Source organism: Aotus nancymaae, unplaced genomic scaffold (genome assembly GCF_030222135.1).
Source record: "Aotus nancymaae isolate 86718 unplaced genomic scaffold, 86718_ANA_hifiasm-v0.15.2.pri h1tg000072l, whole genome shotgun sequence".
In the NCBI taxonomy this organism is placed as follows: Eukaryota; Metazoa; Chordata; class Mammalia; order Primates; family Aotidae; genus Aotus; species Aotus nancymaae.
The window spans coordinates 4,063,188-4,076,552 of record NW_026988487.1 but is presented as its reverse complement, the minus strand read 5'-3'; positions in this window follow the sequence as shown (position 1 = coordinate 4,076,552).

The window sequence follows — 13,365 nt, the reverse complement described above, 5'->3', positions numbered from 1 at the left end:
TCTGCCCTCAAGAAAGCGCTCATGCTGGTATCTCAGTGGGAGTGGCTTCCTTATACAGGATAAGTTCGGCCCCTTTCTCTTTCTCTCTCTCCCTCTCTCTCTGTCTCTACCTCTCTTGCCCTTCCACTGTCAGATGATGTGGCAAGAAGGCCCTTACCAGATGCCGGTCCTCAATATTAGACTTCCCAGCTTCCAGAACCATATGACATAATCTCTGTTCCTCATAATTACCGAGTCTCAGATATTCTGTTACTGCAGCATATGACAAACTAAGACACTTCTCTCTCAACTACGTTTTTTTTTTTTTTTTGAGACAGAGCTCAGATAAAGGGGTGATGGCGTGCACCTAGTCCCAGCTACTCAAGAGGCTGAGACAGGAGAATCACTTGAACCTGGGAGGCCGAGGTTGCAGTGAGCCAAGATCCTGCCACTGCACTCCAGCCTGGGTGACAGTGTGAGACTCCGTCTCCAAAACTAAATAAATAAAAGCTCTAAAAGACCCAGGCATGGTGGCTCATACGTGAAATCCCAGCACTTTGGAAGGCCGAGGCGGGCAGATCACCTGAGGTCAGGAGTTTGAGAGCAGCCTGGCCAACATGGTGAAACCCCATCTCTACTAAAAATATGAAAAGTAGCCAGGCATGGTGGCGGGCACCTATAATCCCAGCTACTCAGGAGGCTGAGGCCGGAGAATTGCTTGAACCTAGGAGGCAGAGGTTGCAGTGAGCCTAGATCGCACTACTGCACTCCAGCCTGGGTGACAAAGAGACTCTGTCTCAAAAAAAAAGAAAACCTCTGAAAGGTCAGGGACTGTCTACTTTGCAGGCAGCTGCCTCACAGTGTCTAGAACAGGGTCTGCACATTGCAAGTGTGCCACACGTTTGCTGCATGAAAACAGGATGGTGGCTGATGGAGAGAGTTACTGATGCAGGTCCCCGTGCAGGAGGGGGCATGGGATTTGGAGCTCAGATAAAGGGGCTGTCGTCAAGCGTGCGAGAGCCCCAGGGCTTATTCCCTGTGTCTTCACCGTGTCATCTCCCGTCCCGGCGCCCTCCCACTCAGTCTCTGGGCCTGATGCTTGCTGTGGCCAGCAGCAGACCAGAGGCAGGCAGAGGGCTTCGCATCTCCATCTGCTCTTGCCGTGAGCTCCACTATGAGAACGTGCGGGGGAGGCCTGCTGGAGGGTGAGGCCCATGGCTATGTGAGGAAAGAACATTCCAGGCCAAGGGAACGGGCAGTGCAAAGTCCCTCCTTCCAGATAAGGGCTTGCCTGGTATCCTTGAGCAGGAGCACAGGGCCACAGGGCCGGTGGGGCTGCGGTCAAGTGAGACAGGGGACCCCGCTGCAGGAGTTCCCATAACCCAGATTGTCAAGGGCTTTGTAGACAGTGCAAGACTTCGGCATTTCCTCTAAGCAAAATGAGAAGCAGAGGCTTGGCAAGCTCTGACTTCCATGCGGAAAGGATCACTTCATTGCTGAGAAGAGATAGGGGGGCGGCGCGGAAGCAGGGAGCCCCGTGGGAATGGGAGGAGACATTGCAATAATGAGACCAAGGTGGCCACAGCGGAGGTGGGGAGAGGAGGTTGGCTCTGACTGTGCCGTGAGGTCGGAGCTCAGAGGACGGGTGGGGGTCAGTGAGAGGAGATGAGGTGATCGGAGCTGAGAAGCAGCAAGGCCCAGCCTGGCCCTGCCTCGCGCCCACCCAGGGATCCCCAGCCCTCTCTGCTCCTGCAGCACTGGCCCTTGTTTCCATCCCTCGAACACACTCCCCTCTCTCCTGCCTCAGAGGTCTGGTACTTTCCACTGCCTCTTTCCCCTTGCTCTTAGCCTGGCTAAATCCATCATTTGGATCGCAGCTTCAGTGTTCTTCCAGAGGCCTTCCCAGGCCCCCCACCCCCACCCCTATGGATCGTCTTGTCTGTTATCCTTCCTCCTCCCACCCTGCTCTTTCCCGTTCCAGCGCTCCTTGCAATCATGTACATAATCCTGTGGTTACTGGTTTAACGTCTGTCTCCCTTAGATCACCAGGGAGCAGGGCCCAACAGGCTGTGTGGGTTCAAGTCCCTGTGCTTCCCATCCTGACCTGCGTGAACTGGGGAAAGCTACTAAACCACTGGGCCCCAGTCTGCTCCGTGGAAAAATGGGGGTAAGGCCAAGGCAACCCTCCAGGTAGAGCGCCGAGCTCAACGCCTGGCCCACTGTTCAGTACATGTTAGCTACGACGGGGGCCGTGGAAGGAAGGCCCGTGTGTTTATCTGGAAGTGCTCAGGCTGCTCAGATGACTTCACTGCGTTTGGCAAGCTCTCCAAGTGCCATAAACAAACAGCACTGTGAGGATCAGACTGCTCAAATGAGGCAGGTTTGAAACTGCCTCTTGGCAAATGCAAATTCAGGGAAATTAGAGAGATGTGTGCATGTGCTGATTTTAGTTGCTTGTCATCCAAATACCCATTGAGAGGGGAGGATACGAATCTCAAAACCGGATGGAGGCTGCGTTCTCCCTATGGAAGCCTGAGGGGGCCAAAGATCGAATTCCTGCAGGGAGTGCTTGGGCACACAGCCTTGGTTCATCCTGCCCAAGACTTGGACACTGATTGAGGGTCATTGAGAAGCTGTGACAACTGAGGTGTCGCTCCCCTAATGCTGGGGTCCGAGCTGCCACCATCAAAGGGCAGTGGTGGCCATGAGGTTGGCACGACTGTCCTCATGAGTCCCTCCCTATGGCTCTGCCTCCCAGCCTTCTGGGTTCCTGCCCAATATGTGAGGCTGGTTCTCCTGTTTACCCTGTGATTCTATGAACCACACATCATCCTTCCAGAAAATTCTTTTTGGGCTGTAGTCAATCAGGGTTTTTTTCTATTGTTCACCACCAGGATCATCTCCCCTCCCAGAAGGGGCTGAGTACCAACCCTCAGAAAACGTCTTCCACCACCCGTGGCTCCGCTCTACCCACTGCTGGGAACACAAGCTTCCCTAGGGTGCTATGGGGCGGGCATGAGTCAGTCAGTACTCGGAGTACCCTGAAAACAGGGCAAAAGGTGTGGCAAGCTGCTATTTGGAGGTGTTACCCAGGCTTCTTTCCCCAGCATGCCACACTGCCCTGCCCCAACGCAGACGGCAGCAAGGATGTCCTTGGGGCAGGAATGTCTCGGAAGAAATGAAGAGAAGCCAGCAGAGCTAGGTCTTGGATACTGAGCTTCAGAGTTGAGGTCCCAGCCTCAGTAAAAACGCTGACCACGTGATGGCTCTCTCCTCCCCACCCCAGCCCTGTTGTCTGGGCTGCAGTAGGGGCACTTCAGAGCTCAGGTAGCAGAGGGGCCTGCTTCCTGGTGAAGGCACCAAGGTACCCATCTCCCAGAACACCCTCACGTCTCTGCACGTGAGGAGACGCGCTGGTGGGGCTTGTCTGGGCAGACAGGACCTGAGACAGCACCCTCCCCAAAGTTTCCCACTGAAGTGGCTGAGAGAGGGTTCTGGGACTATATGAAGCTCAGGATCAGGAAGGTACAAGAAGGAGTCCGGGTGAGCCACGGGCCCTCATGGTGAATGCTGATGATGGGCAGCAGTGAATCAATCTAGTGTGAATGGACATCAGCAAATGATGCCCAATAGGGCCAGAGACCATCTTTATAGATACCAGCGAGAAGAGAAGAATGACCAAGATCAGAGCCCTCTCCGTGCTGTCACCAATAGCTGGGACCCCAGGGGTCCCAAAAACTTAGAACTGACTGAAGAGGCCAGGCTCAGTGGCTCACACCTGTAATCCCAGCACTTTGGGAGGCCGAGGCGGGCAGATCACGAGATCAAGAGTTGGAGACCAGCCTGGCCAACATGGTGAAAGCTCGTCTCTATTGAAAATACAAAAATTATCCAGGTGTGGTGGTGGGTGCCTGTAATCCCAGCTACTCGGGAGGCTGAAGCAGGAGAGTCGCCTGAACCCAGGAGGCAGAGGTTGCAGTGAGCCAAGATCATGCCCCTGCACTCCAGCCTGAGCGACAGAGCAAGACTCCATCTCGGAAAAAAAGAATTGATTGAAGAAACCCTGAACTCTGTAATAAAAATGTTTCTGCATTGTGCAACATGGAAAATGGAGGTGGAAATCCAAGTCAGTTAGAGAAAATAAAAACGTTCACACATCTGACTTTGTCATTCAAGAAGCTTGTGCCCCTGGAAAGAGCTCTCACCCACAAGGAACCCTGCAACCCCATTACCTAAGAAACAGGCAGGTCTGGAGAGCCTTAGGGAGAGTTGTTGAGAGACAGACTTTGAAGCCTTGTAAAGTGACTTGCTTTTTTTAGGCACCTACTGTATACCAGGCACATTGTTGAACACTACATATTGTTTGTTATTTATTAATTCATTTTTTTGAGACAGAATCTCACTCCATTGCCCAGGCTGGAATGCAGTGGCGCAATCTCAGTGCCCTGCAACCTCCACCTCCCAGGTTCAAGCGATTCTCATGCCTCAGGCTCCCAAACTATATATTATTTCTTACTGTGTTTTTGTTTTGTTTTGGTTTTTGGTTTTTTTTGAGACAGGGTATCATCTCACTTGGTCACCCAGGCTGGAGTGCAGTGGCATGATCTCAGCTCACTGCAACCTCAGCCTCCAGGGTAACTGGGATCACTGGTGTGTGTCATGATGCCCGGCTAATTTTTTTATCTTCATTAGAGAAAGGATTTCGCCATGTTGCCCAGGCTGGTCTCGAACTGTTGACCTCAAGTAATCTGCCCGCCTTGGCCTCCCAAATTGCTGCGATTACAGGCATGAGCCACAGCGCCCGGCCTACATATTCTTTCTAAGTGAGGTGGAAATTATGATTCCCATTTTGCAGACCAGAAAACTACAGCACAGTTGCTGAACGAGGCAACCAGGGTGCACAGGGCTGATGTCCCACAAGACAGTTTATGTTGTGGCAGCTGCGAAGACGGGCTCCTTGGATAACCAGGAATACTGCTCTGGGGCTTTACACCCAAAGGTAGTGTTGGGGGAGATGGGAAGCCCCGGAGGGACAGAATTAAAAATGCCGGTTCTTGGAGCGAGCTCAGGCAGGAGTGGGGCGGCCCCTGGTGGACTTAGGGAGAATAGCAATTCGGTGGTGCGGACCTGCCCTGCCCAGTGGCCTTGCAAGGGAGTAGCAGGCAAGGAAAGGGGCGGGCTCAAGAAAACGTGTTGAGAGGGGGCCCCCATGTTGGAGCTCAGCCCCTGGACAGCAAAGGCTACTCCTGACGGGAGTAGGGGCCGGTATGGGGAGGGGCATTTCATGAGAAGGAAGCAGACCTTCACTGAGCATTGATTATGCTCACAAGATACAGGTGGGAAACAATATGGACTTTAAAAATGGGTAAGCAGGGCGCGGTGGCTCACGCCTGTAATCCCAGCACTTTGGGAGGCCGACGCGAGCGGATCACGAGATCAGGAGTTCGAGACCAGCCTGGCCAACATGGTGAAACCCCGTCTCTACTAAAAATACAAAATTAGCCGGGTATGGTGGTGCATGCCTGTTGTAATCCCAGCTACTTGGGAGGCCGAGGCACAAGAATCACTTGAACCCGGGAGGCAGAGGTTGCAGTGAACTGAGATTGTGCCACTGCATCCCAGCCAGGGTGACAGCAAGACCCTGTCTCAAAAAAACAAACATACACACAAAAACTTGAATAAGAATGTTCATAGCAGCATGATCCATAATAGCCAAAAAGTAGAAACAACCTAGATGTCCATCAACTAATGAATGGATAAAATGTGGCATATTCATGCACTGGAATATTATTCAGCAATAAAAGAGAATGAAATGCCAACACACGCTACATTACAGATGAGCCGTGAAAACATTCTGCCAAGTGAAGGGAGACAGACACAAAAGGCTACATATTCGATGAGTTCATTTGTATGAAATCCCCGGAACAGACAAATCCATAAAGACAGAAAGTAGATTATTGATTGCTGAGGGCTGGGAAAGGGGAAATAAGGAGTGACACCTAATGGTGGAGAGTCACACTTTGCAGTTTCTGAAATGAGAGGGCAGTGAAGGTTGTGCAGGCTTGTGGATATACTAAAAGCCACTGAATTGTACACTTTAAAATGGATAGACAGGGGTGTGGTAGCTCAGGCCTGTAATCCCAGCACCTTGGGAGGCTGAGGTGAGCAGATCATTGAGGTCAGGAGTTCAAGACCAGCCTGGTCAACATGGTGAAACCCAGTCTACAAAAAATACAAAAATTAGCCAGGCGTGGTTGTGTATGCCTGTAACCCCACCTACTTGGGTGGCTGAGGCACAAGAATCGCTTGAACCCAGGAGGCAGAGGTTGCAGAGCTGAGATTGTGCCATTGCATTCCAGCTAGGGCAACAGAGTGAAATGGTCTCAAAAAAAAAAATACATATTTTTTTTTTTTTTTTTTTTTGAGAGAGAGAGAGAGAGGGTCTTGCTCCGTTACCCAGGCTGGAGTGCAGTGGCAAGATCTCGGCTCACTGCAGCTTAGCCTCCTGGGCCCAAGTGATCCTCCCACCTTAGCCTCCCAAGGCCGAGGCAAGCAGATCACTCTAGGTCAGGAGTTCAAGACCAGCCTGACCAACACGGTTTGAAATCCTGTCTCCACTAAAAATACAAAAATTAGCCAGGCATGGTGGCAGGTGCCTATAGTCCCAGCTACTCAGGAGGCTAAGACAGGAGAATTGCTTGATCTTGGGAGGCGGAGGTTGCAGTAAGCCTAGATCGCGCCACTGCACTCCAGCCTGGTGACAGAGCGAGATTCCATCTCAAAAAAAAAAAAATAGCCAGCCGTGGTGATGCACACCTGTAGCCCCAGCTACTCAAGAGGCTCAAGTGGGAGGATTGTTTGAGCCCAGGAGTTAGAGGATGCAGTGAGCTATGACTGCACCGCTGCACTCTAGCTTGGGTGACAGAGTAAGACTTTGCCTCTTAAAAAAGAAACAGCGTAACTTGTTGGCTGGCAGGATGGCCTGTCTGTTGCAGAGCCGCCTGTATCACAAGGCTTCAATGTGTAAGAATTCTCCATGCCATCTGTGACTGTCTCCGTATGGCGCTGCTGCTGTTTAGTTTCTCCCGGGTTGTGGGTATCTTTCTCATGCCAGAAGATGTGAGCAGACAGGCCAGCTGAGAAGACCTCTGGGGCGAGAGTCCTATCACCTGCCCACCCAGCCATGATGTCCTCCAACTGTGGGACTCTCCCCGCCCTGCTCTGTCTGTGTGCTTGTTGGTTCTTTTTTTTTTTTTCAACCATATTGTTTGTTTTTTATTGATGATGATGAAGGTAATACAAAGGCCCTGGGAAGTTTTGTTGTAGTTGTTGTTACTGAGTCAGGATCTCACTCTGTCACCCAGGCTGGAGCCCAGTGATGTCATGATGGCCCACTGCAGGCTTGATCTCCTGGGCTCAAGAGTCCTCTCACCTCAGCCTCCCAAGTAGCTAGGACTATAGGCCTGTGCCGACATGCTTGGCTAGTTTACTTTTTAATTGTTTTAGACAGGGTCTTACCATGTTGCCTAGGTTGATATAGAACTCACAGGCCCAAGCATCCTTCTGCCTCAGCCTCCCAGAGTGTGAGGATTATAGACATGAGCCACCGTGCCTGGTCAGCAAAAATTATATATATATATATATATATTTATATATATATATATTTATATATATTTATATATATATATTTATATATATTTATATATATATATATATATTTATATATATATATTTTTTCCCTGAGACAGAGTTTTGCTCTTGTTGCCCAGACTGGAGTGCAATGGCATGATTTCAGCTCACTGCAACCTCCACCTCCCGGGTTCAATCGATTCTCCGGCCTCAGACTCCAGAGTAGCTGGGATTACAGGCATCGCCACCACGCCCAGCTAATTTTCATATTTTTAGTAGAGATAGGGTTTCACCATATTGGTCAGGCTGGTCTCAAACTCCTGAACTCAGGTGATCCACCCGCCTTGGCCTCCAGAAGTGCTGGGATTACAGATGTGAACCACCGCACCCAGCCATCTCTGGCAACATAGTGAGACTCTATACAAAAAAAATTGTAGACAGAGTCTCACTATGTTGCCTGAGATGGTCTTGAACTCCTGGCCTTGGCCTCCCAAAACCCTGGGATTACAGGCGTGAACCACTGCGCCTGGCAAAGTTAGGCTTTTTGGCTTGCCCTGGTTCCCATCCATCCTTGTTCAACTTGCCATCTCATGAAGTCAAAGCCCAGCAGCTCCCCTGGGGCTCTCTCTTCCTTCCACCTGCTCCTGTGGCCCAAGCCGATAAGGTAGTCAACAGCCCACATGTGTGTTCAACACAAAGTCATCATCCTACTCAGTCAACCCTTCTTGCTGATTCCAAGGTCAAAAAAACAATGGTATGGCTACAATAGCGCCCCACTCCCAAGAGGAAAACAAAACGAAACCGTGGAGGGAAGGTGGAGCTAGCAGGTGAAGGGTCTTTGGTTAAGAGACCTGTCCCCGAAGAAACATCTCGTCCTCTCCTGACCCCTAGTGGTTGCCCAAGGCCTTTATCTGAATTGGCTTCTCTAAGGCCTCCAGGATTCCCTCAAGCAGTAGCAATAGACAATAACTGATACAGCACTTCAAAATTTACAGAATGGCTCATGCTTGTAATCTCAGCACTTTGGGAGGCCGACGCGAGCTGATCACCAGAGGTCAGGAGTTCAAGACCAGCCAGGCCAACAAGGTGAAAACCTGTCTCTACTGAAAATACAAAATTAGCCGGGCGTGGTGGCGCATGCCTGTAATCCCAGCTACTTAGGAGGCTAAGGCAGGAGAATTGCTTGAACCCAGGAGGTGGAAGTTGCAGTGAGCTGAGATCGCACTGCTGCACTCCAGCCTGGGCGACAGAGTGAGACTCTGTCTCAAAAACAAAAGCAAAAAGAGTCACATGGAAAAGTAAGCATGCAATAGTTCAAAAAATACAGAAAAATAAAAACTAAGAGATCTAACTCTTCTAGATATAAAAATATACTAAAACTCCTCTGTAATTAAAAAACAGTGTTATATTAGCACCTGAATTAGCCAACAAGACCAGTAGACAGAATAGAAAGTCCAGGAACAGTCCCAAGTACATATGGAAATTTAGCACACAGTAAAGGTGACTTCTCAAATCAACAGAGCAAAGGTGGATTTTTAAATAAATTATGCTGGGACAACTGGATAACCATTTGTAAAATGGATAAAATTAGAACCACATCTCACAGTATACTCTAAGAATAAACTCCAGGTGGATTAGAGATGGAAATGTATAAAGAGAAAATTATACAAGTACTGGGAAAAACAACGGCGTTGAATTCCTCTGTAATCTGGAGGTGAAGAAAGGCTTTCTAACAGCAAATCAAAATACAGATCCAATCAAAGAAAGGATTGATAAATTCGCTATTTAAAAATTTTTAAAACTTAACAAAAAACACCATAAGCAAAGTCAAAGTACAAATGACAAACTGGGGGGACATATTTGTAATACGTTATCTCTATCTATCCCTAAAAACATTAGCATTGTATAGTATACATGAAGAACTCCCAAAATTTTAAGGAAGAAAAATCCTATAGAAATTGAGGCAAAAAAAGAAAAAGAAAAAAAAAGAAATAGAAGCACAAAAGACAAACAACAAAAGAAGATATATACAAGGAAAATGGTCCTTAACATATGAAAAGCTGTCCAACTTCAATGACAGGAGAAAAACAAAACAAAACTGTGATATCATTAGTATTAAGCATGTCTTGTTCGTCTGATATTTTGACACCTGGAGCCTCACTCACTGGCCCTCCCAGGGCTGGCCAATTTCTAAACATAGTAAATGACTCACCTGCGAGCATGCCTTTCATATACAAACTACCCAATCTGGATCATATAACTCGAACCTCCTCCCTCATCGGCCTGTCACAAGACTGCTACACTCCAAACCATTACTCACCTTCCCTCATCACTGCAGGGCTAAGCACAAAACAACTATGGACAGGCCCTATACCCTAGAGCCCATTGACATTATCCAAACTAACCAATCCTAAACGGGTCTATTCTGCCTCACCCACTTCCTTCCCAGGAAATAAAGGCTTTCAAGCAGTTTCTCCTCACTCCCTCTGCCTTTTGACCAACCTGCTGTTTCCTGTGTACCCCGCATGGCGTGGTGCACCCCTCCTCTTGGAACTGTGAGCAACAAATTGCCTTTTCATTGCCAGTCATCCCTGATCTGTTGGTCTCACCACACTTGAATAATAAACCCACATTTTACATGCTATCTCCTACCATCTGATTGACAAAAAGCACAAAATTGCCAGCACACTATTGGTGAGGCTCTGAGGAAACAGGCACTCTCAAACACGCCTAGTGGGAATGCACAATGGTTAAACTTCATGAAGGAAAAATATTTAATGTCTAATGAAACTACATATATGCTTACTTTTTTTTTTTCTTTTGAGATGGAGTCTTGCTCCGTTGCCCAGGCTGGAGTGCAGTGGCTCTATCTTGGCTCACTGCAACCTCCGCCTCCCAGGTTCATGGGATTCTCCTGCCTCTGTTTCCCAAGTAGGTGGGTTTACAGGCACATGCCACCACACCCGGCTAATTCTGTACTTTTAGTACAGATGGGATTTCATCAAGTTGGCCAGGCCGGTCTTGAACTCCTGACCACAAGTGATCCACCCACCTTGGTCTCCCAAAGTGCTGGGATTACAGGCGTGAGGCACCGTGCCCAGCCTTGTGCTTTTTGACTCATGAATCCCACTTCTAGGAACTTATCCAGAAGATATACAACACAAAATACATAAGCACAAGATTATTAACTGCAGCATTGTCTGTAATTGCAAAATACCAGAAACATACTAAATCCCTATACGTTGGCTATTTTTGAATAAACTACAGAATATCCACACTATTGGATGAGGGAGATGAGTAGGGTCTCTATGAACTGATATGAAATGATTTCCAGGAAATATTATTTCGTTAAAAAAAGGCAAAGCAGGCCGGGCACGGTGGCTCACGCCTGTAATCCCAGCACTTTCAGAGGCCAAGGTGGGTGGATCACGAGGTCAAGAGATCAAGACCATCCTGGCCAACATAGTGAAACCCCATCTCTACTAAAAATACACAAATTAGCTGGGCGTGGCAGTGTGTGTCTGTAGTCTCAGCTACTCAGAAGGCTGAGGCAGGAGAATTGCTTGAACCCGGGAGGCAGAGGTTGCAGTGAGCTGAGATCGTGCCACTGCACTCCAGCCTGGCACCTGGTGACGGAACAAGACTTCTGTCTCAAAGAAAAAAAAAAAAGGCAAAGCAGAAAAGAATATATGTAGCTTCTTTTGTTTAAGAAAGGAATAAGAAAAAAACGAATCTGTTTAATTTTGCAAAAAGAAACATAGGAAGGATAAGTCAGAAATGAAATAGATTAGTTTCCTACAGGGCATAGATAGATGGGAATGAAATGGAAGGGATGAAAAAGTAAAATAACACTTTTTAAAATATCAATGTTTTGACTCTACCTACACAACCATTTAATGATGAATATGTTCAAGAAATAATACATTAACCGGGCACAGTGGCTTATGCCTGTAATCCCAGCACTCTGAGAGACCAAGGCAGGCAGATTGCTTGAGGCCAGGAGTTCGAGACCAGCCTGGTCAACATGGTGAAAACCCGTCTCTAGAAAAAATACAAAAATTAGCCAGGCATGGTGGTGCAGCCTACTTGGGAGGCTGAAGCATGAGAACTGCTTGTGCCTAGGAGGCAGAGGTTGTGGTGAGATGAGATCACGTCACTGCACTCCAGCCTGGGCAACAGAGCAAGATTCTGTCATAAGTAAATAATTAAATAAATAAAATAAAATCAACAAGGACTGGGAAGAATCCTCAAATACAAACAAAAACAATGAACCTAAGTATATTTCAAATGAACAATTCTGAAACTTTCTGTGTCCTGGACTGAGCAAAGGAGTAAATGTATTAAAGACATTAGGAGGCTGGGCGCGGTGGCTCATGCCTGTAATCCCAGCACTTTGAGGGCCGAGGCGAGTGGATCACGAGGTCAAGAGATCAAGACGATCCTGGTCAACATGGTGAAACCCCGTCTCTACTGAAAATACAAAAATTAGCTGGGCATGGTGGCACATGCCTGTAGTCCCAGCTACTCGGGAGGCTGAGGTAGGAGAATTGCCTGAACCCAGGAAGCGGAGGTTGCGGTGAGCCAAGATCGCGCCATTGCACTCCAGCCTGGGTAACAAGAGCGAAACTCCGTCTCAAAAAAAAAAAAAAAAAAAAAAAGTCCCACTAAGTGCCCAACATAAGGAGTGGAACAAGTCACATGCCTGTGTGGCAGGTGACTTCCCCCAACACACTTGGCTTTCTTCCTTGCTAATTGGCCCTGATTTTTAGTACGAGTAGATTTTTAAAAAATAGAACATGTAATACTTTAATTTTAAACATTAAAATTAATTAAAAGGCCGGGCGTGTTGGCTCACACCTGTAATCCCAGCACTTTGGGAGGCCGAGGCAGCTGGATCACCTTAGGTCAGGAGTTCATGACCAGCCTGGCCAACATAGCGAAACCCTGTCTCTACTTAAAAAAAAAAAAAAAAAAAAAAATTACCTGAGTGTGGTGGCGCACACCTGTAATTCCAGCTACTCAGGAGGCTGAGGCAGGAGAATCACTTGAAATCGGGAGGCAGAGGTTGCAGTGAGCCGAGATCCCCCCATTGCACTCCAGCCTGGGCAACAAGAGCAAAACTCCTTCTCAAAAAATAAAATAAATTAAAAGAAGAAAGTGTGTTCCCCTAAATAAGAAAAAAATGAGTGTTGTTGAGTGAATGTGTGAATGAGTGAATCAGTGAATGGGGAGTGAATGAATAGACCGAACAGGTGAGTAAAATGAGAATGAACTGAGGCTTCCCCTCAGGTGCCAAGCCTTTTCATCTACCGTTCCCCTGCACCTGTAGCCACGCCCACTCAAGGACGGAGGCTCAAGATGCCTTTTTTATGGCTGACCATACCTTGGCAGCCAGGCTGGCCAAAGTGCATTTTCTCAGGAGTCCAGGCCAGGGGATCTCTGCTATTTCTGCCTTTCCGTTGCCCCCACCTGCCCCGGTTCTTGACGAAAGACACATCAGCATGCTAGGAAGGCAGCGTCAGCCTGGCAGCCAGGTGAGCCAGGTCCAGTGCCAGACCTGTGCCTGGCTGGCCATGTGACTAGTGGTAAACATTTCACTTTTTAAGGCCTTGGTTTCCCTGTTTGCTCCTTTAAGCGGCTTGGCCAAATCCACGGTTCACAATCTTGGTTGCACATTGAAATCAGCTGGGAACCTTTACAAAGTTCCAGGCTCAGACTGCATCCAGATCAGCTAAGTCAGACTGTAGGGTGGGACCT